The sequence below is a fragment of the Carassius auratus genome, unplaced genomic scaffold (genome assembly GCF_003368295.1).
Source record: "Carassius auratus strain Wakin unplaced genomic scaffold, ASM336829v1 scaf_tig00022846, whole genome shotgun sequence".
NCBI classification, from domain to species: Eukaryota; Metazoa; Chordata; class Actinopteri; order Cypriniformes; family Cyprinidae; genus Carassius; species Carassius auratus.
The window spans coordinates 22650-41230 of NW_020525220.1; the positions used below are offsets into that span (position 1 = coordinate 22650).

An 18581-nucleotide genomic window follows, 5' to 3' on the forward strand; every position below is an offset into this window, starting at 1 on the left:
CTGCGAATGACCGGCTTGATGCAAAGAGGCCGTCCCTCCTCTAGGCTTGCACCTTTGCACTGGCCGCGGATTGTGTTGTCGAATTAACAAAGAGATTTAGCTTTGTGTTAAAGGACCTTCTCGGGTGTTCATTGCTCCCCACTCCCTGAGCAGGGGAAATCCGTCGAAGTTTACTTCACTTTGGAACATTGGTTCACGGATTTGCGCTGCGCAACGTCTTCACACATGGACAAGTGTGACATCATATACCTCTGTATACCTCTGTACACCTCTGTGTTAGTCACTTTGAACTGAACGTACACATACGCTTTGAACTTGAATCACGGAGGGATGTCATGTGATGTCCACTTCTCAGGGCACTTACGTTTGAATGGAACAAATGTCTGAAGCTATACGAGAAACATACAAAATGTGAAGAGCAGGGGGCTCGAGGACTGGAATTGAGAACCGCTGGTCTAAGTGACATCTGACAGTTTCAGCTGTCCTCCCTAACATCCCTCTACATGTTAGACACAGCCACATTTTTAGGTCAGTTAAGAGGCCAACTTGCGTTCGTTAGCCTTTAACACTGTCTCGAGGTCTTTGATTGCTTCCACGTTAGTTCATGTTCCTTCTTTTATTGATGCTGGCAGTAGCTCTTTTTTCTCGGCCCAGCACAGGAAGGCTCGTTGGTCTAGGGGTATGATTCTCGCTTTGGGTGCGAGAGGTCCCGGGTTCAAATCCCGGACGAGCCCTTGGTCGGGATAAAACGTGAAGCTTTGTTGTCTCGTTGCGTTCACTAACATTGAGGCAGTTTTTTATTCAATCGGGTAGAGACAGATGGCGAAGGGAGGCCGGTTAGCTCAGCTGGTTAGAGCGTGGTGCTAATAACGCCAAGGTCGCGGGTTCGATCCCCGTACTGGCCAGCTGTTTTTATTGTCTGGGGGCTCATCTCTGCTCTGCTCTTCTCCTGTGACAAAGAGTAGGGTGATCTCACTGAAATCCCTGCTTGCTAAGCAGGAGCTTGTTGTGGCCGAAATAGCTCAGTTGGGAGAGCGTTAGACTGAAGATCTAAAGGTCCCTGGTTCGATCCCGGGTTTCGGCAAAATCTCCCACTCATTTCCTCTTTTTGAGGCGGGCCAGTGACCAAAAATCACTGGGTTCCAACTTCTCTGTATAACTGCTTCCCCACTGCCACGGAGCTATCTGTTTCCCAGTTGGCCACCAAACAAGCAGTTTCGGTTCCATGGTGTAATGGTCAGCACTCTGGGCTTTGAATCCAGCGATCTGAGTTCGAATCTCGGTGGAACCTGTGTGGTTTCTTGCCGCAGGAAAAGAAAAAAACAGCACTAGTTTGGCACTGGTGACAGTCTTTGTGGCCCTGTGAGCAACGGCTGCTCCAGGTAAGGTTTCATGGTGTAATGGTTAGCACTCTGAATCCAGTGATCCGAGTTCAAATCGCGGTGGGACCACTTTTTGCAACCAATTTGCGCAGGACCATGTCTGAAATACTTTTTGGCAGCTTTGAGTCCAAAAAAATTAACTAACGTAGAGACTGTGGCAGCATTGCATCAATGCCCAGTCGGTCTCTTTAGGGCAGTGGTTCTCAAACCTGTCCTGGAGGCACCCCTGCCCTGCACAGTTTGATTGTCTGCCTTATTAGACACACCCAAATAAGGTCTTGCGGTCTCTATCAATGAGTTGATGATTTGAAACAGGTGTGATAGATGAGGGAAACATTCAAAATGTGTAGGGCAGGGGTGCCTCCAGGACAGGTTTGAAAACCACTGCTTTAGGGAACTGTGTGTAAAATGGCAATGTTTTGCAACCAATTTGCACAGGACCATGTCTGAAATACTTTTTGGCAGCTGTGAGACCCCAAAAAAGCTAACGTGGGAGTGTCGCAGCATTGCGTCAGTGCTAGACACACCCAAATCAGGTCTTGCAGTCTCTATTAATGAGCTGATGATTTGAAACTGGTGTGTTAGATGAGGGGAAATGCAAAATGTGCAGGGCAGGGATGCCTCCAGGACAGGATTCCCCTGGCCTTTCAAGAATGACGAGCATAGCTGCGAATGACCGGCTTGATGCAAAGAGGCCGTCCCTCCTCTAGGCTTGCACCTTTGCACTGGCCGCGATTGTGTTGTCGAATTAACAAAGAGATTTAGCTTTTGTGTTAAAGGACCTTCTCGGTCTTGTTACGCCAGTATGCATGTGCGGATTCTTGTATTATGCAGACTACCTTGCATCACTCGGGTCACGCAGACAACTTCTCACCTCTTTTTTCTCACACTGACTTAAAGAATAAGGAAGCGGTTCTCCATTCCAGTCCTCGCTCCCCAAAGGTCTGCATATTTTGCATGTCTCTCTTTGTTAGCACACCTGATTCGGATAATCAGCTCATTAGAAGTGAGCTCCTTGCGATTGACATGGTCCCTACACAGTGTTCATTGCTCCCCACTCCCTGAGCAGGGGAAATCCGTCGAAGTTTACTTCACTTTGGAACATTGGTTCACGGATTTGCGCTGCGCAACGTCTTCACACATGGACAAGTGTGACATCATATACCTCTGTATACCTCTGTACACCTCTGTGTTAGTCACTTTGAACTGAACGTACACATACGCTTTGAACTTGAATCACGGAGGGATGTCATGTGATGTCCACTTCTCAGGGCACTTACGTTTGAATGGAACAAATGTCTGAAGCTATACGAGAAACATACAAAATGTGAAGAGCAGGGGGCTCGAGGACTGGAATTGAGAACCGCTGGTCTAAGTGACATCTGACAGTTTCAGCTGTCCTCCCTAACATCCCTCTACATGTTAGACACAGCCACATTTTTAGGTCAGTTAAGAGGCCAACTTGCGTTCGTTAGCCTTTAACACTGTCTCGAGGTCTTTGATTGCTTCCACGTTAGTTCATGTTCCTTCTTTTATTGATGCTGGAGTAGCTCTTTTTTCTCGGCCCAGCACAGGAAGGCTCGTTGGTCTAGGGGTATGATTCTCGCTTTGGGTGCGAGAGGTCCCGGGTTCAAATCCCGGACGAGCCCTTGGTCGGGATAAAACGTGAAGCTTTGTTGTCTCGTTGCGTTCACTAACATTGAGGCAGTTTTTTATTCAATCGGGTAGAGACAGATGGCGAAGGGAGGCCGGTTAGCTCAGCTGGTTAGAGCGTGGTGCTAATAACGCCAAGGTCGCGGGTTCGATCCCCGTACTGGCCAGCTGTTTTTATTGTCTGGGGGCTCATCTCTGCTCTGCTCTTCTCCTGTGACAAAGAGTAGGGTGATCTCACTGAAATCCCTGCTTGCTAAGCAGGAGCTTGTTGTGGCCGAAATAGCTCAGTTGGGAGAGCGTTAGACTGAAGATCTAAAGGTCCCTGGTTCGATCCCGGGTTTCGGCAAAATCTCCCACTCATTTCCTCTTTTTGAGGCGGGCCAGTGACCAAAAATCACTGGGTTCCAACTTCTCTGTATAACTGCTTCCCCACTGCCACGGAGCTATCTGTTTCCCAGTTGGCCACCAAACAAGCAGTTTCGGTTCCATGGTGTAATGGTCAGCACTCTGGGCTTTGAATCCAGCGATCTGAGTTCGAATCTCGGTGGAACCTGTGTGGTTTCTTGCCGCAGGAAAAGAAAAAAACAGCACTAGTTTGGCACTGGTGACAGTCTTTGTGGCCCTGTGAGCAACGGCTGCTCCAGGTAAGGTTTCATGGTGTAATGGTTAGCACTCTGAATCCAGTGATCCGAGTTCAAATCGCGGTGGGACCACTTTTTGCAACCAATTTGCGCAGGACCATGTCTGAAATACTTTTTGGCAGCTTTGAGTCCAAAAAAATTAACTAACGTAGAGACTGTGGCAGCATTGCATCAATGCCCAGTCGGTCTCTTTAGGGCAGTGGTTCTCAAACCTGTCCTGGAGGCACCCCTGCCCTGCACAGTTTGATTGTCTGCCTTATTAGACACACCCAAATAAGGTCTTGCGGTCTCTATCAATGAGTTGATGATTTGAAACAGGTGTGATAGATGAGGGAAACATTCAAAATGTGTAGGGCAGGGGTGCCTCCAGGACAGGTTTGAAAACCACTGCTTTAGGGAACTGTGTGTAAAATGGCAATGTTTTGCAACCAATTTGCACAGGACCATGTCTGAAATACTTTTTGGCAGCTGTGAGACCCAAAAAAAGCTAACGTGGGAGTGTCGCAGCATTGCGTCAGTGCTAGACACACCCAAATCAGGTCTTGCAGTCTCTATTAATGAGCTGATGATTTGAAACTGGTGTGTTAGATGAGGGGAAATGCAAAATGTGCAGGGCAGGGATGCCTCCAGGACAGGATTGAAAACCACTGATTTAGGGATGTGTGAGTAAAAGGGCATGAGCCAACTTGGAGAATGCGGGCATCGATCCCGCTACCTCTCGCATGCTAAGCGAGCGCTCTACCATTTGAGCTAATTCCCCTGGCCTTTCAAGAATGACGAGCATAGCTGCGAATGACCGGCTTGATGCAAAGAGGCCGTCCCTCCTCTAGGCTTGCACCTTTGCACTGGCCGCGATTGTGTTGTCGAATTAACAAAGAGATTTAGCTTTTGTGTTAAAGGACCTTCTCGGTCTTGTTACGCCAGTATGCATGTGCGGATTCTTGTATTATGCAGACTACCTTGCATCACTCGGGTCACGCAGACAACTTCTCACCTCTTTTTTCTCACACTGACTTAAAGAATAAGGAAGCGGTTCTCCATTCCAGTCCTCGCTCCCCAAAGGTCTGCATATTTTGCATGTCTCTCTTTGTTAGCACACCTGATTCGGATAATCAGCTCATTAGAAGTGAGCTCCTTGCGATTGACATGGTCCCTACACAGTGTTCATTGCTCCCCACTCCCTGAGCAGGGGAAATCCGTCGAAGTTTACTTCACTTTGGAACATTGGTTCACGGATTTGCGCTGCGCAACGTCTTCACACATGGACAAGTGTGACATCATATACCTCTGTATACCTCTGTACACCTCTGTGTTAGTCACTTTGAACTGAACGTACACATACGCTTTGAACTTGAATCACGGAGGGATGTCATGTGATGTCCACTTCTCAGGGCACTTACGTTTGAATGGAACAAATGTCTGAAGCTATACGAGAAACATACAAAATGTGAAGAGCAGGGGGCTCGAGGACTGGAATTGAGAACCGCTGGTCTAAGTGACATCTGACAGTTTCAGCTGTCCTCCCTAACATCCCTCTACATGTTAGACACAGCCACATTTTTAGGTCAGTTAAGAGGCCAACTTGCGTTCGTTAGCCTTTAACACTGTCTCGAGGTCTTTGATTGCTTCCACGTTAGTTCATGTTCCTTCTTTTATTGATGCTGGAGTAGCTCTTTTTTCTCGGCCCAGCACAGGAAGGCTCGTTGGTCTAGGGGTATGATTCTCGCTTTGGGTGCGAGAGGTCCCGGGTTCAAATCCCGGACGAGCCCTTGGTCGGGATAAAACGTGAAGCTTTGTTGTCTCGTTGCGTTCACTAACATTGAGGCAGTTTTTTATTCAATCGGGTAGAGACAGATGGCGAAGGGAGGCCGGTTAGCTCAGCTGGTTAGAGCGTGGTGCTAATAACGCCAAGGTCGCGGGTTCGATCCCCGTACTGGCCAGCTGTTTTTATTGTCTGGGGGCTCATCTCTGCTCTGCTCTTCTCCTGTGACAAAGAGTAGGGTGATCTCACTGAAATCCCTGCTTGCTAAGCAGGAGCTTGTTGTGGCCGAAATAGCTCAGTTGGGAGAGCGTTAGACTGAAGATCTAAAGGTCCCTGGTTCGATCCCGGGTTTCGGCAAAATCTCCCACTCATTTCCTCTTTTTGAGGCGGGCCAGTGACCAAAAATCACTGGGTTCCAACTTCTCTGTATAACTGCTTCCCCACTGCCACGGAGCTATCTGTTTCCCAGTTGGCCACCAAACAAGCAGTTTCGGTTCCATGGTGTAATGGTCAGCACTCTGGGCTTTGAATCCAGCGATCTGAGTTCGAATCTCGGTGGAACCTGTGTGGTTTCTTGCCGCAGGAAAAGAAAAAAACAGCACTAGTTTGGCACTGGTGACAGTCTTTGTGGCCCTGTGAGCAACGGCTGCTCCAGGTAAGGTTTCATGGTGTAATGGTTAGCACTCTGAATCCAGTGATCCGAGTTCAAATCGCGGTGGGACCACTTTTTGCAACCAATTTGCGCAGGACCATGTCTGAAATACTTTTTGGCAGCTTTGAGTCCAAAAAAATTAACTAACGTAGAGACTGTGGCAGCATTGCATCAATGCCCAGTCGGTCTCTTTAGGGCAGTGGTTCTCAAACCTGTCCTGGAGGCACCCCTGCCCTGCACAGTTTGATTGTCTGCCTTATTAGACACACCCAAATAAGGTCTTGCGGTCTCTATCAATGAGTTGATGATTTGAAACAGGTGTGATAGATGAGGGAAACATTCAAAATGTGTAGGGCAGGGGTGCCTCCAGGACAGGTTTGAAAACCACTGCTTTAGGGAACTGTGTGTAAAATGGCAATGTTTTGCAACCAATTTGCACAGGACCATGTCTGAAATACTTTTTGGCAGCTGTGAGACCCAAAAAAAGCTAACGTGGGAGTGTCGCAGCATTGCGTCAGTGCTAGACACACCCAAATCAGGTCTTGCAGTCTCTATTAATGAGCTGATGATTTGAAACTGGTGTGTTAGATGAGGGGAAATGCAAAATGTGCAGGGCAGGGATGCCTCCAGGACAGGATTGAAAACCACTGATTTAGGGATGTGTGAGTAAAAGGGCATGAGCCAACTTGGAGAATGCGGGCATCGATCCCGCTACCTCTCGCATGCTAAGCGAGCGCTCTACCATTTGAGCTAATTCCCCTGGCCTTTCAAGAATGACGAGCATAGCTGCGAATGACCGGCTTGATGCAAAGAGGCCGTCCCTCCTCTAGGCTTGCACCTTTGCACTGGCCGCGATTGTGTTGTCGAATTAACAAAGAGATTTAGCTTTTGTGTTAAAGGACCTTCTCGGTCTTGTTACGCCAGTATGCTGTTTCATTGCTCCCAACTCCCTGAGCAGGGGAAATCCGTCGAAGTTTACTTCACTTTGGAACATTGGTTCACGGATTTGCGCTGCGCAACGTCTTCACACATGGACAAGTGTGACATCATATACCTCTGTATACCTCTGTACACCTCTGTGTTAGTCACTTTGAACTGAACGTACACATACGCTTTGAACTTGAATCACGGAGGGGATGTCATGTGATGTCCACTTCTCAGGGCACTTACGTTTGAATGGAACAAATGTCTGAAGCTATACGAGAAACATACAAAATGTGAAGAGCAGGGGGCTCGAGGACTGGAATTGAGAACCGCTGGTCTAAGTGACATCTGACAGTTTCAGCTGTCCTCCCTAACATCCCTCTACATGTTAGACACAGCCACATTTTTAGGTCAGTTAAGAGGCCAACTTGCGTTCGTTAGCCTTTAACACTGTCTCGAGGTCTTTGATTGCTTCCACGTTAGTTCATGTTCCTTCTTTTATTGATGCTGGAGTAGCTCTTTTTTCTCGGCCCAGCACAGGAAGGCTCGTTGGTCTAGGGGTATGATTCTCGCTTTGGGTGCGAGAGGTCCCGGGTTCAAATCCCGGACGAGCCCTTGGTCGGGATAAAACGTGAAGCTTTGTTGTCTCGTTGCGTTCACTAACATTGAGGCAGTGTTTTATTCAATCGGGTAGAGACAGATGGCGAAGGGAGGCCGGTTAGCTCAGCTGGTTAGAGCGTGGTGCTAATAACGCCAAGGTCGCGGGTTCGATCCCCGTACTGGCCAGCTGTTTTTATTGTCTGGGGGCTCATCTCTGCTCTGCTCTTCTCCTGTGACAAAGAGTAGGGTGATCTCACTGAAATCCCTGCTTGCTAAGCAGGAGCTTGTTGTGGCCGAAATAGCTCAGTTGGGAGAGCGTTAGACTGAAGATCTAAAGGTCCCTGGTTCGATCCCGGGTTTCGGCAAAATCTCCCACTCATTTCCTCTTTTTGAGGCGGGCCAGTGACCAAAAATCACTGGGTTCCAACTTCTCTGTATAACTGCTTCCCCACTGCCACGGAGCTATCTGTTTCCCAGTTGGCCACCAAACAAGCAGTTTCGGTTCCATGGTGTAATGGTCAGCACTCTGGGCTTTGAATCCAGCGATCTGAGTTCGAATCTCGGTGGAACCTGTGTGGTTTCTTGCCGCAGGAAAAGAAAAAAACAGCACTAGTTTGGCACTGGTGACAGTCTTTGTGGCCCTGTGAGCAACGGCTGCTCCAGGTAAGGTTTCATGGTGTAATGGTTAGCACTCTGAATCCAGTGATCCGAGTTCAAATCGCGGTGGGACCACTTTTTGCAACCAATTTGCGCAGGACCATGTCTGAAATACTTTTTGGCAGCTTTGAGTCCAAAAAAATTAACTAACGTAGAGACTGTGGCAGCATTGCATCAATGCCCAGTCGGTCTCTTTAGGGCAGTGGTTCTCAAACCTGTCCTGGAGGCACCCCTGCCCTGCACAGTTTGATTGTCTGCCTTATTAGACACACCCAAATAAGGTCTTGCGGTCTCTATCAATGAGTTGATGATTTGAAACAGGTGTGATAGATGAGGGAAACATTCAAAATGTGTAGGGCAGGGGTGCCTCCAGGACAGGTTTGAAAACCACTGCTTTAGGGAACTGTGTGTAAAATGGCAATGTTTTGCAACCAATTTGCACAGGACCATGTCTGAAATACTTTTTGGCAGCTGTGAGACCCAAAAAAAGCTAACGTGGGAGTGTCGCAGCATTGCGTCAGTGCTAGACACACCCAAATCAGGTCTTGCAGTCTCTATTAATGAGCTGATGATTTGAAACTGGTGTGTTAGATGAGGGGAAATGCAAAATGTGCAGGGCAGGGATGCCTCCAGGACAGGATTGAAAACCACTGATTTAGGGATGTGTGAGTAAAAGGGCATGAGCCAACTTGGAGAATGCGGGCATCGATCCCGCTACCTCTCGCATGCTAAGCGAGCGCTCTACCATTTGAGCTAATTCCCCTGGCCTTTCAAGAATGACGAGCATAGCTGCGAATGACCGGCTTGATGCAAAGAGGCCGTCCCTCCTCTAGGCTTGCACCTTTGCACTGGCCGCGATTGTGTTGTCGAATTAACAAAGAGATTTAGCTTTTGTGTTAAAGGACCTTCTCGGTCTTGTTACGCCAGTATGCATGTGCGGATTCTTGTATTATGCAGACTACCTTGCATCACTCGGGTCACGCAGACAACTTCTCACCTCTTTTTTCTCACACTGACTTAAAGAATAAGGAAGCGGTTCTCCATTCCAGTCCTCGCTCCCCAAAGGTCTGCATATTTTGCATGTCTCTCTTTGTTAGCACACCTGATTCGGATAATCAGCTCATTAGAAGTGAGCTCCTTGCGATTGACATGGTCCCTACACAGTGTTCATTGCTCCCCACTCCCTGAGCAGGGGAAATCCGTCGAAGTTTACTTCACTTTGGAACATTGGTTCACGGATTTGCGCTGCGCAACGTCTTCACACATGGACAAGTGTGACATCATATACCTCTGTATACCTCTGTACACCTCTGTGTTAGTCACTTTGAACTGAACGTACACATACGCTTTGAACTTGAATCACGGAGGGATGTCATGTGATGTCCACTTCTCAGGGCACTTACGTTTGAATGGAACAAATGTCTGAAGCTATACGAGAAACATACAAAATGTGAAGAGCAGGGGGCTCGAGGACTGGAATTGAGAACCGCTGGTCTAAGTGACATCTGACAGTTTCAGCTGTCCTCCCTAACATCCCTCTACATGTTAGACACAGCCACATTTTTAGGTCAGTTAAGAGGCCAACTTGCGTTCGTTAGCCTTTAACACTGTCTCGAGGTCTTTGATTGCTTCCACGTTAGTTCATGTTCCTTCTTTTATTGATGCTGGAGTAGCTCTTTTTTCTCGGCCCAGCACAGGAAGGCTCGTTGGTCTAGGGGTATGATTCTCGCTTTGGGTGCGAGAGGTCCCGGGTTCAAATCCCGGACGAGCCCTTGGTCGGGATAAAACGTGAAGCTTTGTTGTCTCGTTGCGTTCACTAACATTGAGGCAGTTTTTTATTCAATCGGGTAGAGACAGATGGCGAAGGGAGGCCGGTTAGCTCAGCTGGTTAGAGCGTGGTGCTAATAACGCCAAGGTCGCGGGTTCGATCCCCGTACTGGCCAGCTGTTTTTATTGTCTGGGGGCTCATCTCTGCTCTGCTCTTCTCCTGTGACAAAGAGTAGGGTGATCTCACTGAAATCCCTGCTTGCTAAGCAGGAGCTTGTTGTGGCCGAAATAGCTCAGTTGGGAGAGCGTTAGACTGAAGATCTAAAGGTCCCTGGTTCGATCCCGGGTTTCGGCAAAATCTCCCACTCATTTCCTCTTTTTGAGGCGGGCCAGTGACCAAAAATCACTGGGTTCCAACTTCTCTGTATAACTGCTTCCCCACTGCCACGGAGCTATCTGTTTCCCAGTTGGCCACCAAACAAGCAGTTTCGGTTCCATGGTGTAATGGTCAGCACTCTGGGCTTTGAATCCAGCGATCTGAGTTCGAATCTCGGTGGAACCTGTGTGGTTTCTTGCCGCAGGAAAAGAAAAAAACAGCACTAGTTTGGCACTGGTGACAGTCTTTGTGGCCCTGTGAGCAACGGCTGCTCCAGGTAAGGTTTCATGGTGTAATGGTTAGCACTCTGAATCCAGTGATCCGAGTTCAAATCGCGGTGGGACCACTTTTTGCAACCAATTTGCGCAGGACCATGTCTGAAATACTTTTTGGCAGCTTTGAGTCCAAAAAAATTAACTAACGTAGAGACTGTGGCAGCATTGCATCAATGCCCAGTCGGTCTCTTTAGGGCAGTGGTTCTCAAACCTGTCCTGGAGGCACCCCTGCCCTGCACAGTTTGATTGTCTGCCTTATTAGACACACCCAAATAAGGTCTTGCGGTCTCTATCAATGAGTTGATGATTTGAAACAGGTGTGATAGATGAGGGAAACATTCAAAATGTGTAGGGCAGGGGTGCCTCCAGGACAGGTTTGAAAACCACTGCTTTAGGGAACTGTGTGTAAAATGGCAATGTTTTGCAACCAATTTGCACAGGACCATGTCTGAAATACTTTTTGGCAGCTGTGAGACCCAAAAAAGCTAACGTGGGAGTGTCGCAGCATTGCGTCAGTGCTAGACACACCCAAATCAGGTCTTGCAGTCTCTATTAATGAGCTGATGATTTGAAACTGGTGTGTTAGATGAGGGGAAATGCAAAATGTGCAGGGCAGGGATGCCTCCAGGACAGGATTGAAAACCACTGATTTAGGGATGTGTGAGTAAAAGGGCATGAGCCAACTTGGAGAATGCGGGCATCGATCCCGCTACCTCTCGCATGCTAAGCGAGCGCTCTACCATTTGAGCTAATTCCCCTGGCCTTTCAAGAATGACGAGCATAGCTGCGAATGACCGGCTTGATGCAAAGAGGCCGTCCCTCCTCTAGGCTTGCACCTTTGCACTGGCCGCGATTGTGTTGTCGAATTAACAAAGAGATTTAGCTTTTGTGTTAAAGGACCTTCTCGGTCTTGTTACGCCAGTATGCATGTGCGGATTCTTGTATTATGCAGACTACCTTGCATCACTCGGGTCACGCAGACAACTTCTCACCTCTTTTTTCTCACACTGACTTAAAGAATAAGGAAGCGGTTCTCCATTCCAGTCCTCGCTCCCCAAAGGTCTGCATATTTTGCATGTCTCTCTTTGTTAGCACACCTGATTCGGATAATCAGCTCATTAGAAGTGAGCTCCTTGCGATTGACATGGTCCCTACACAGTGTTCATTGCTCCCCACTCCCTGAGCAGGGGAAATCCGTCGAAGTTTACTTCACTTTGGAACATTGGTTCACGGATTTGCGCTGCGCAACGTCTTCACACATGGACAAGTGTGACATCATATACCTCTGTATACCTCTGTACACCTCTGTGTTAGTCACTTTGAACTGAACGTACACATACGCTTTGAACTTGAATCACGGAGGGATGTCATGTGATGTCCACTTCTCAGGGCACTTACGTTTGAATGGAACAAATGTCTGAAGCTATACGAGAAACATACAAAATGTGAAGAGCAGGGGGCTCGAGGACTGGAATTGAGAACCGCTGGTCTAAGTGACATCTGACAGTTTCAGCTGTCCTCCCTAACATCCCTCTACATGTTAGACACAGCCACATTTTTAGGTCAGTTAAGAGGCCAACTTGCGTTCGTTAGCCTTTAACACTGTCTCGAGGTCTTTGATTGCTTCCACGTTAGTTCATGTTCCTTCTTTTATTGATGCTGGAGTAGCTCTTTTTTCTCGGCCCAGCACAGGAAGGCTCGTTGGTCTAGGGGTATGATTCTCGCTTTGGGTGCGAGAGGTCCCGGGTTCAAATCCCGGACGAGCCCTTGGTCGGGATAAAACGTGAAGCTTTGTTGTCTCGTTGCGTTCACTAACATTGAGGCAGTTTTTTATTCAATCGGGTAGAGACAGATGGCGAAGGGAGGCCGGTTAGCTCAGCTGGTTAGAGCGTGGTGCTAATAACGCCAAGGTCGCGGGTTCGATCCCCGTACTGGCCAGCTGTTTTTATTGTCTGGGGGCTCATCTCTGCTCTGCTCTTCTCCTGTGACAAAGAGTAGGGTGATCTCACTGAAATCCCTGCTTGCTAAGCAGGAGCTTGTTGTGGCCGAAATAGCTCAGTTGGGAGAGCGTTAGACTGAAGATCTAAAGGTCCCTGGTTCGATCCCGGGTTTCGGCAAAATCTCCCACTCATTTCCTCTTTTTGAGGCGGGCCAGTGACCAAAAATCACTGGGTTCCAACTTCTCTGTATAACTGCTTCCCCACTGCCACGGAGCTATCTGTTTCCCAGTTGGCCACCAAACAAGCAGTTTCGGTTCCATGGTGTAATGGTCAGCACTCTGGGCTTTGAATCCAGCGATCTGAGTTCGAATCTCGGTGGAACCTGTGTGGTTTCTTGCCGCAGGAAAAGAAAAAAACAGCACTAGTTTGGCACTGGTGACAGTCTTTGTGGCCCTGTGAGCAACGGCTGCTCCAGGTAAGGTTTCATGGTGTAATGGTTAGCACTCTGAATCCAGTGATCCGAGTTCAAATCGCGGTGGGACCACTTTTTGCAACCAATTTGCGCAGGACCATGTCTGAAATACTTTTTGGCAGCTTTGAGTCCAAAAAAATTAACTAACGTAGAGACTGTGGCAGCATTGCATCAATGCCCAGTCGGTCTCTTTAGGGCAGTGGTTCTCAAACCTGTCCTGGAGGCACCCCTGCCCTGCACAGTTTGATTGTCTGCCTTATTAGACACACCCAAATAAGGTCTTGCGGTCTCTATCAATGAGTTGATGATTTGAAACAGGTGTGATAGATGAGGGAAACATTCAAAATGTGTAGGGCAGGGGTGCCTCCAGGACAGGTTTGAAAACCACTGCTTTAGGGAACTGTGTGTAAAATGGCAATGTTTTGCAACCAATTTGCACAGGACCATGTCTGAAATACTTTTTGGCAGCTGTGAGACCCAAAAAAAGCTAACGTGGGAGTGTCGCAGCATTGCGTCAGTGCTAGACACACCCAAATCAGGTCTTGCAGTCTCTATTAATGAGCTGATGATTTGAAACTGGTGTGTTAGATGAGGGGAAATGCAAAATGTGCAGGGCAGGGATGCCTCCAGGACAGGATTGAAAACCACTGATTTAGGGATGTGTGAGTAAAAGGGCATGAGCCAACTTGGAGAATGCGGGCATCGATCCCGCTACCTCTCGCATGCTAAGCGAGCGCTCTACCATTTGAGCTAATTCCCCTGGCCTTTCAAGAATGACGAGCATAGCTGCGAATGACCGGCTTGATGCAAAGAGGCCGTCCCTCCTCTAGGCTTGCACCTTTGCACTGGCCGCGATTGTGTTGTCGAATTAACAAAGAGATTTAGCTTTTGTGTTAAAGGACCTTCTCGGTCTTGTTACGCCAGTATGCATGTGCGGATTCTTGTATTATGCAGACTACCTTGCATCACTCGGGTCACGCAGACAACTTCTCACCTCTTTTTTCTCACACTGACTTAAAGAATAAGGAAGCGGTTCTCCATTCCAGTCCTCGCTCCCCAAAGGTCTGCATATTTTGCATGTCTCTCTTTGTTAGCACACCTGATTCGGATAATCAGCTCATTAGAAGTGAGCTCCTTGCGATTGACATGGTCCCTACACAGTGTTCATTGCTCCCCACTCCCTGAGCAGGGGAAATCCGTCGAAGTTTACTTCACTTTGGAACATTGGTTCACGGATTTGCGCTGCGCAACGTCTTCACACATGGACAAGTGTGACATCATATACCTCTGTATACCTCTGTACACCTCTGTGTTAGTCACTTTGAACTGAACGTACACATACGCTTTGAACTTGAATCACGGAGGGATGTCATGTGATGTCCACTTCTCAGGGCACTTACGTTTGAATGGAACAAATGTCTGAAGCTATACGAGAAACATACAAAATGTGAAGAGCAGGGGGCTCGAGGACTGGAATTGAGAACCGCTGGTCTAAGTGACATCTGACAGTTTCAGCTGTCCTCCCTAACATCCCTCTACATGTTAGACACAGCCACATTTTTAGGTCAGTTAAGAGGCCAACTTGCGTTCGTTAGCCTTTAACACTGTCTCGAGGTCTTTGATTGCTTCCACGTTAGTTCATGTTCCTTCTTTTATTGATGCTGGCAGTAGCTCTTTTTTCTCGGCCCAGCACAGGAAGGCTCGTTGGTCTAGGGGTATGATTCTCGCTTTGGGTGCGAGAGGTCCCGGGTTCAAATCCCGGACGAGCCCTTGGTCGGGATAAAACGTGAAGCTTTGTTGTCTCGTTGCGTTCACTAACATTGAGGCAGTTTTTTATTCAATCGGGTAGAGACAGATGGCGAAGGGAGGCCGGTTAGCTCAGCTGGTTAGAGCGTGGTGCTAATAACGCCAAGGTCGCGGGTTCGATCCCCGTACTGGCCAGCTGTTTTTATTGTCTGGGGGCTCATCTCTGCTCTGCTCTTCTCCTGTGACAAAGAGTAGGGTGATCTCACTGAAATCCCTGCTTGCTAAGCAGGAGCTTGTTGTGGCCGAAATAGCTCAGTTGGGAGAGCGTTAGACTGAAGATCTAAAGGTCCCTGGTTCGATCCCGGGTTTCGGCAAAATCTCCCACTCATTTCCTCTTTTTGAGGCGGGCCAGTGACCAAAAATCACTGGGTTCCAACTTCTCTGTATAACTGCTTCCCCACTGCCACGGAGCTATCTGTTTCCCAGTTGGCCACCAAACAAGCAGTTTCGGTTCCATGGTGTAATGGTCAGCACTCTGGGCTTTGAATCCAGCGATCTGAGTTCGAATCTCGGTGGAACCTGTGTGGTTTCTTGCCGCAGGAAAAGAAAAAAACAGCACTAGTTTGGCACTGGTGACAGTCTTTGTGGCCCTGTGAGCAACGGCTGCTCCAGGTAAGGTTTCATGGTGTAATGGTTAGCACTCTGAATCCAGTGATCCGAGTTCAAATCGCGGTGGGACCACTTTTTGCAACCAATTTGCGCAGGACCATGTCTGAAATACTTTTTGGCAGCTTTGAGTCCAAAAAAATTAACTAACGTAGAGACTGTGGCAGCATTGCATCAATGCCCAGTCGGTCTCTTTAGGGCAGTGGTTCTCAAACCTGTCCTGGAGGCACCCCTGCCCTGCACAGTTTGATTGTCTGCCTTATTAGACACACCCAAATAAGGTCTTGCGGTCTCTATCAATGAGTTGATGATTTGAAACAGGTGTGATAGATGAGGGAAACATTCAAAATGTGTAGGGCAGGGGTGCCTCCAGGACAGGTTTGAAAACCACTGCTTTAGGGAACTGTGTGTAAAATGGCAATGTTTTGCAACCAATTTGCACAGGACCATGTCTGAAATACTTTTTGGCAGCTGTGAGACCCAAAAAAAGCTAACGTGGGAGTGTCGCAGCATTGCGTCAGTGCTAGACACACCCAAATCAGGTCTTGCAGTCTCTATTAATGAGCTGATGATTTGAAACTGGTGTGTTAGATGAGGGGAAATGCAAAATGTGCAGGGCAGGGATGCCTCCAGGACAGGATTGAAAACCACTGATTTAGGGATGTGTGAGTAAAAGGGAATGAGACAACTTGGAGAATGCGGGCATCGATCCCGCTACCTCTCGCATGCTAAGCGAGCGCTCTACCATTTGAGCTAATTCCCCTGGCCTTTCAAGAATGACGAGCATAGCTGCGAATGACCGGCTTGATGCAAAGAGGCCGTCCCTCCTCTAGGCTTGCACCTTTGCACTGGCCGCGATTGTGTTGTCGAATTAACAAAGAGATTTAGCTTTTGTGTTAAAGGACCTTCTCGGTCTTGTTACGCCAGTATGCATGTGCGGATTCTTGTATTATGCAGACTACCTTGCATCACTCGGGTCACGCAGACAACTTCTCACCTCTTTTTTCTCACACTGACTTAAAGAATAAGGAAGCGGTTCTCCATTCCAGTCCTCGCTCCCCAAAGGTCTGCATATTTTGCATGTCTCTCTTTGTTAGCACACCTGATTCGGATAATCAGCTCATTAGAAGTGAGCTCCTTGCGATTGACATGGTCCCTACACAGTGTTCATTGCTCCCCACTCCCTGAGCAGGGGAAATCCGTCGAAGTTTACTTCACTTTGGAACATTGGTTCACGGATTTGCGCTGCGCAACGTCTTCACACATGGACAAGTGTGACATCATATACCTCTGTATACCTCTGTACACCTCTGTGTTAGTCACTTTGAACTGAACGTACACATACGCTTTGAACTTGAATCACGGAGGGATGTCATGTGATGTCCACTTCTCAGGGCACTTACGTTTGAATGGAACAAATGTCTGAAGCTATACGAGAAACATACAAAATGTGAAGAGCAGGGGGCTCGAGGACTGGAATTGAGAACCGCTGGTCTAAGTGACATCTGACAGTTTCAGCTGTCCTCCCTAACATCCCTCTACATGTTAGACACAGCCACATTTTTAGGTCAGTTAAGAGGCCAACTTGCGTTCGTTAGCCTTTAACACTGTCTCGAGGTCTTTGATTGCTTCCACGTTAGTTCATGTTCCTTCTTTTATTGATGCTGCAGTAGCTCTTTTTTCTCGGCCCAGCACAGGAAGGCTCGTTGGTCTAGGGGTATGATTCTCGCTTTGGGTGCGAGAGGTCCCGGGTTCAAATCCCGGACGAGCCCTTGGTCGGGATAAAACGTGAAGCTTTGTTGTCTCGTTGCGTTCACTAACATTGAGGCAGTGTTTTATTCAATCGGGTAGAGACAGATGGCGAAGGGAGGCCGGTTAGCTCAGCTGGTTAGAGCGTGGTGCTAATAACGCCAAGGTCGCGGGTTCGATCCCCGTACTGGCCAGCTGTTTTTATTGTCTGGGGGCTCATCTCTGCTCTGCTCTTCTCCTGTGACAAAGAGTAGGGTGATCTCACTGAAATCCCTGCTTGCTAAGCAGGAGCTTGTTGTGGCCGAAATAGCTCAGTTGGGAGAGCGTTAGACTGAAGATCTAAAGGTCCCTGGTTCGATCCCGGGTTTCGGCAAAATCTCCCACTCATTTCCTCTTTTTGAGGCGGGCCAGTGACCAAAAATCACTGGGTTCCAACTTCTCTGTATAACTGCTTCCCCACTGCCACGGAGCTATCTGTTTCCCAGTTGGCCACCAAACAAGCAGTTTCGGTTCCATGGTGTAATGGTCAGCACTCTGGGCTTTGAATCCAGCGATCTGAGTTCGAATCTCGGTGGAACCTGTGTGGTTTCTTGCCGCAGGAAAAGAAAAAAACAGCACTAGTTTGGCACTGGTGACAGTCTTTGTGGCCCTGTGAGCAACGGCTGCTCCAGGTAAGGTTTCATGGTGTAATGGTTAGCACTCTGAATCCAGTGATCCGAGTTCAAATCGCGGTGGGACCACTTTTTGCAACCAATTTGCGCAGGACCATGTCTGAAATACTTTTTGGCAGCTTTGAGTCCAAAAAAATTAACTAACGTAGAGACTGTGGCAGCATTGCATCAATGCCCAGTCGGTCTCTTTAGGGCAGTGGTTCTCAAACCTGTCCTGGAGGCACCCCTGCCCTGCACAGTTTGATTGTCTGCCTTATTAGACACACCCAAATAAGGTCTTGCGGTCTCTATCAATGAGTTGATGATTTGAAACAGGTGTGATAGATGAGGGAAACATTCAAAATGTGTAGGGCAGGGGGTGCCTCCAGGACAGGTTTGAAAACCACTGCTTTAGGGGAACTGTGTGTAAAATGGCAATGTTTTGCAACCAATTTGCACAGGACCATGTCTGAAATACTTTTTGGCAGCTGTGAGACCCAAAAAAAGCTAACGTGGGAGTGTCGCAGCATTGCGTCAGTGCTAGACACACCCAAATCAGGTCTTGCAGTCTCTATTAATGAGCTGATGATTTGAAACTGGTGTGTTAGATGAGGGGAAATGCAAAATGTGCAGGGCAGGGATGCCTCCAGGACAGGATTGAAAACCACT

At 48.1% G+C, this 18581-nt stretch overlaps 38 non-coding genes across 38 annotated transcripts; 32 read left to right on the forward strand and 6 right to left on the reverse strand.

Annotated features, from left to right (window-relative positions):
* The first annotated feature begins 662 nt into the window (after positions 1–662).
* Positions 663–734, forward strand: trnap-ugg (transfer RNA proline (anticodon UGG)). The gene has a single exon. It is a non-coding gene; the product is annotated as a tRNA-Pro (tRNA).
* A 97-nt stretch (positions 735–831) lies between these two features.
* Positions 832–905, forward strand: trnai-aau (transfer RNA isoleucine (anticodon AAU)). Its single transcript has one exon. It is a non-coding gene; the product is annotated as a tRNA-Ile (tRNA).
* Positions 906–1011: 106 nt separating this feature from the next.
* trnaf-gaa (transfer RNA phenylalanine (anticodon GAA)) lies at positions 1012–1084 on the forward strand. The gene has a single exon. It is a non-coding gene; the product is annotated as a tRNA-Phe (tRNA).
* Positions 1085–1219: 135 nt separating this feature from the next.
* trnaq-uug (transfer RNA glutamine (anticodon UUG)) lies at positions 1220–1291 on the forward strand. The gene has a single exon. It is a non-coding gene; the product is annotated as a tRNA-Gln (tRNA).
* Positions 1292–2959: 1668 nt separating this feature from the next.
* On the forward strand, positions 2960–3031 carry trnap-ugg (transfer RNA proline (anticodon UGG)). The gene has a single exon. It is a non-coding gene; the product is annotated as a tRNA-Pro (tRNA).
* A 97-nt stretch (positions 3032–3128) lies between these two features.
* Positions 3129–3202, forward strand: trnai-aau (transfer RNA isoleucine (anticodon AAU)). Its single transcript has one exon. It is a non-coding gene; the product is annotated as a tRNA-Ile (tRNA).
* Positions 3203–3308: 106 nt separating this feature from the next.
* On the forward strand, positions 3309–3381 carry trnaf-gaa (transfer RNA phenylalanine (anticodon GAA)). The gene has a single exon. It is a non-coding gene; the product is annotated as a tRNA-Phe (tRNA).
* A 135-nt stretch (positions 3382–3516) lies between these two features.
* Positions 3517–3588, forward strand: trnaq-uug (transfer RNA glutamine (anticodon UUG)). The gene has a single exon. It is a non-coding gene; the product is annotated as a tRNA-Gln (tRNA).
* Positions 3589–4363: 775 nt separating this feature from the next.
* trnaa-agc (transfer RNA alanine (anticodon AGC)) lies at positions 4364–4436 on the reverse strand. Its single transcript has one exon. It is a non-coding gene; the product is annotated as a tRNA-Ala (tRNA).
* A 937-nt stretch (positions 4437–5373) lies between these two features.
* trnap-ugg (transfer RNA proline (anticodon UGG)) lies at positions 5374–5445 on the forward strand. Its single transcript has one exon. It is a non-coding gene; the product is annotated as a tRNA-Pro (tRNA).
* Positions 5446–5542: 97 nt separating this feature from the next.
* On the forward strand, positions 5543–5616 carry trnai-aau (transfer RNA isoleucine (anticodon AAU)). The gene has a single exon. It is a non-coding gene; the product is annotated as a tRNA-Ile (tRNA).
* A 106-nt stretch (positions 5617–5722) lies between these two features.
* trnaf-gaa (transfer RNA phenylalanine (anticodon GAA)) lies at positions 5723–5795 on the forward strand. Its single transcript has one exon. It is a non-coding gene; the product is annotated as a tRNA-Phe (tRNA).
* Positions 5796–5930: 135 nt separating this feature from the next.
* trnaq-uug (transfer RNA glutamine (anticodon UUG)) lies at positions 5931–6002 on the forward strand. The gene has a single exon. It is a non-coding gene; the product is annotated as a tRNA-Gln (tRNA).
* Positions 6003–6777: 775 nt separating this feature from the next.
* trnaa-agc (transfer RNA alanine (anticodon AGC)) lies at positions 6778–6850 on the reverse strand. The gene has a single exon. It is a non-coding gene; the product is annotated as a tRNA-Ala (tRNA).
* A 707-nt stretch (positions 6851–7557) lies between these two features.
* On the forward strand, positions 7558–7629 carry trnap-ugg (transfer RNA proline (anticodon UGG)). Its single transcript has one exon. It is a non-coding gene; the product is annotated as a tRNA-Pro (tRNA).
* Positions 7630–7726: 97 nt separating this feature from the next.
* Positions 7727–7800, forward strand: trnai-aau (transfer RNA isoleucine (anticodon AAU)). Its single transcript has one exon. It is a non-coding gene; the product is annotated as a tRNA-Ile (tRNA).
* A 106-nt stretch (positions 7801–7906) lies between these two features.
* On the forward strand, positions 7907–7979 carry trnaf-gaa (transfer RNA phenylalanine (anticodon GAA)). The gene has a single exon. It is a non-coding gene; the product is annotated as a tRNA-Phe (tRNA).
* Positions 7980–8114: 135 nt separating this feature from the next.
* trnaq-uug (transfer RNA glutamine (anticodon UUG)) lies at positions 8115–8186 on the forward strand. The gene has a single exon. It is a non-coding gene; the product is annotated as a tRNA-Gln (tRNA).
* A 775-nt stretch (positions 8187–8961) lies between these two features.
* On the reverse strand, positions 8962–9034 carry trnaa-agc (transfer RNA alanine (anticodon AGC)). The gene has a single exon. It is a non-coding gene; the product is annotated as a tRNA-Ala (tRNA).
* Positions 9035–9971: 937 nt separating this feature from the next.
* Positions 9972–10043, forward strand: trnap-ugg (transfer RNA proline (anticodon UGG)). Its single transcript has one exon. It is a non-coding gene; the product is annotated as a tRNA-Pro (tRNA).
* A 97-nt stretch (positions 10044–10140) lies between these two features.
* Positions 10141–10214, forward strand: trnai-aau (transfer RNA isoleucine (anticodon AAU)). The gene has a single exon. It is a non-coding gene; the product is annotated as a tRNA-Ile (tRNA).
* Positions 10215–10320: 106 nt separating this feature from the next.
* On the forward strand, positions 10321–10393 carry trnaf-gaa (transfer RNA phenylalanine (anticodon GAA)). The gene has a single exon. It is a non-coding gene; the product is annotated as a tRNA-Phe (tRNA).
* A 135-nt stretch (positions 10394–10528) lies between these two features.
* On the forward strand, positions 10529–10600 carry trnaq-uug (transfer RNA glutamine (anticodon UUG)). The gene has a single exon. It is a non-coding gene; the product is annotated as a tRNA-Gln (tRNA).
* Positions 10601–11374: 774 nt separating this feature from the next.
* On the reverse strand, positions 11375–11447 carry trnaa-agc (transfer RNA alanine (anticodon AGC)). Its single transcript has one exon. It is a non-coding gene; the product is annotated as a tRNA-Ala (tRNA).
* A 937-nt stretch (positions 11448–12384) lies between these two features.
* On the forward strand, positions 12385–12456 carry trnap-ugg (transfer RNA proline (anticodon UGG)). Its single transcript has one exon. It is a non-coding gene; the product is annotated as a tRNA-Pro (tRNA).
* Positions 12457–12553: 97 nt separating this feature from the next.
* trnai-aau (transfer RNA isoleucine (anticodon AAU)) lies at positions 12554–12627 on the forward strand. Its single transcript has one exon. It is a non-coding gene; the product is annotated as a tRNA-Ile (tRNA).
* Positions 12628–12733: 106 nt separating this feature from the next.
* Positions 12734–12806, forward strand: trnaf-gaa (transfer RNA phenylalanine (anticodon GAA)). Its single transcript has one exon. It is a non-coding gene; the product is annotated as a tRNA-Phe (tRNA).
* A 135-nt stretch (positions 12807–12941) lies between these two features.
* On the forward strand, positions 12942–13013 carry trnaq-uug (transfer RNA glutamine (anticodon UUG)). The gene has a single exon. It is a non-coding gene; the product is annotated as a tRNA-Gln (tRNA).
* Positions 13014–13788: 775 nt separating this feature from the next.
* Positions 13789–13861, reverse strand: trnaa-agc (transfer RNA alanine (anticodon AGC)). The gene has a single exon. It is a non-coding gene; the product is annotated as a tRNA-Ala (tRNA).
* A 938-nt stretch (positions 13862–14799) lies between these two features.
* Positions 14800–14871, forward strand: trnap-ugg (transfer RNA proline (anticodon UGG)). The gene has a single exon. It is a non-coding gene; the product is annotated as a tRNA-Pro (tRNA).
* Positions 14872–14968: 97 nt separating this feature from the next.
* trnai-aau (transfer RNA isoleucine (anticodon AAU)) lies at positions 14969–15042 on the forward strand. Its single transcript has one exon. It is a non-coding gene; the product is annotated as a tRNA-Ile (tRNA).
* A 106-nt stretch (positions 15043–15148) lies between these two features.
* On the forward strand, positions 15149–15221 carry trnaf-gaa (transfer RNA phenylalanine (anticodon GAA)). Its single transcript has one exon. It is a non-coding gene; the product is annotated as a tRNA-Phe (tRNA).
* A 135-nt stretch (positions 15222–15356) lies between these two features.
* On the forward strand, positions 15357–15428 carry trnaq-uug (transfer RNA glutamine (anticodon UUG)). Its single transcript has one exon. It is a non-coding gene; the product is annotated as a tRNA-Gln (tRNA).
* Positions 15429–16203: 775 nt separating this feature from the next.
* On the reverse strand, positions 16204–16276 carry trnaa-agc (transfer RNA alanine (anticodon AGC)). The gene has a single exon. It is a non-coding gene; the product is annotated as a tRNA-Ala (tRNA).
* Positions 16277–17213: 937 nt separating this feature from the next.
* trnap-ugg (transfer RNA proline (anticodon UGG)) lies at positions 17214–17285 on the forward strand. Its single transcript has one exon. It is a non-coding gene; the product is annotated as a tRNA-Pro (tRNA).
* A 97-nt stretch (positions 17286–17382) lies between these two features.
* On the forward strand, positions 17383–17456 carry trnai-aau (transfer RNA isoleucine (anticodon AAU)). Its single transcript has one exon. It is a non-coding gene; the product is annotated as a tRNA-Ile (tRNA).
* Positions 17457–17562: 106 nt separating this feature from the next.
* trnaf-gaa (transfer RNA phenylalanine (anticodon GAA)) lies at positions 17563–17635 on the forward strand. The gene has a single exon. It is a non-coding gene; the product is annotated as a tRNA-Phe (tRNA).
* A 135-nt stretch (positions 17636–17770) lies between these two features.
* On the forward strand, positions 17771–17842 carry trnaq-uug (transfer RNA glutamine (anticodon UUG)). Its single transcript has one exon. It is a non-coding gene; the product is annotated as a tRNA-Gln (tRNA).
* The last annotated feature ends 739 nt before the right edge of the window (positions 17843–18581 follow it).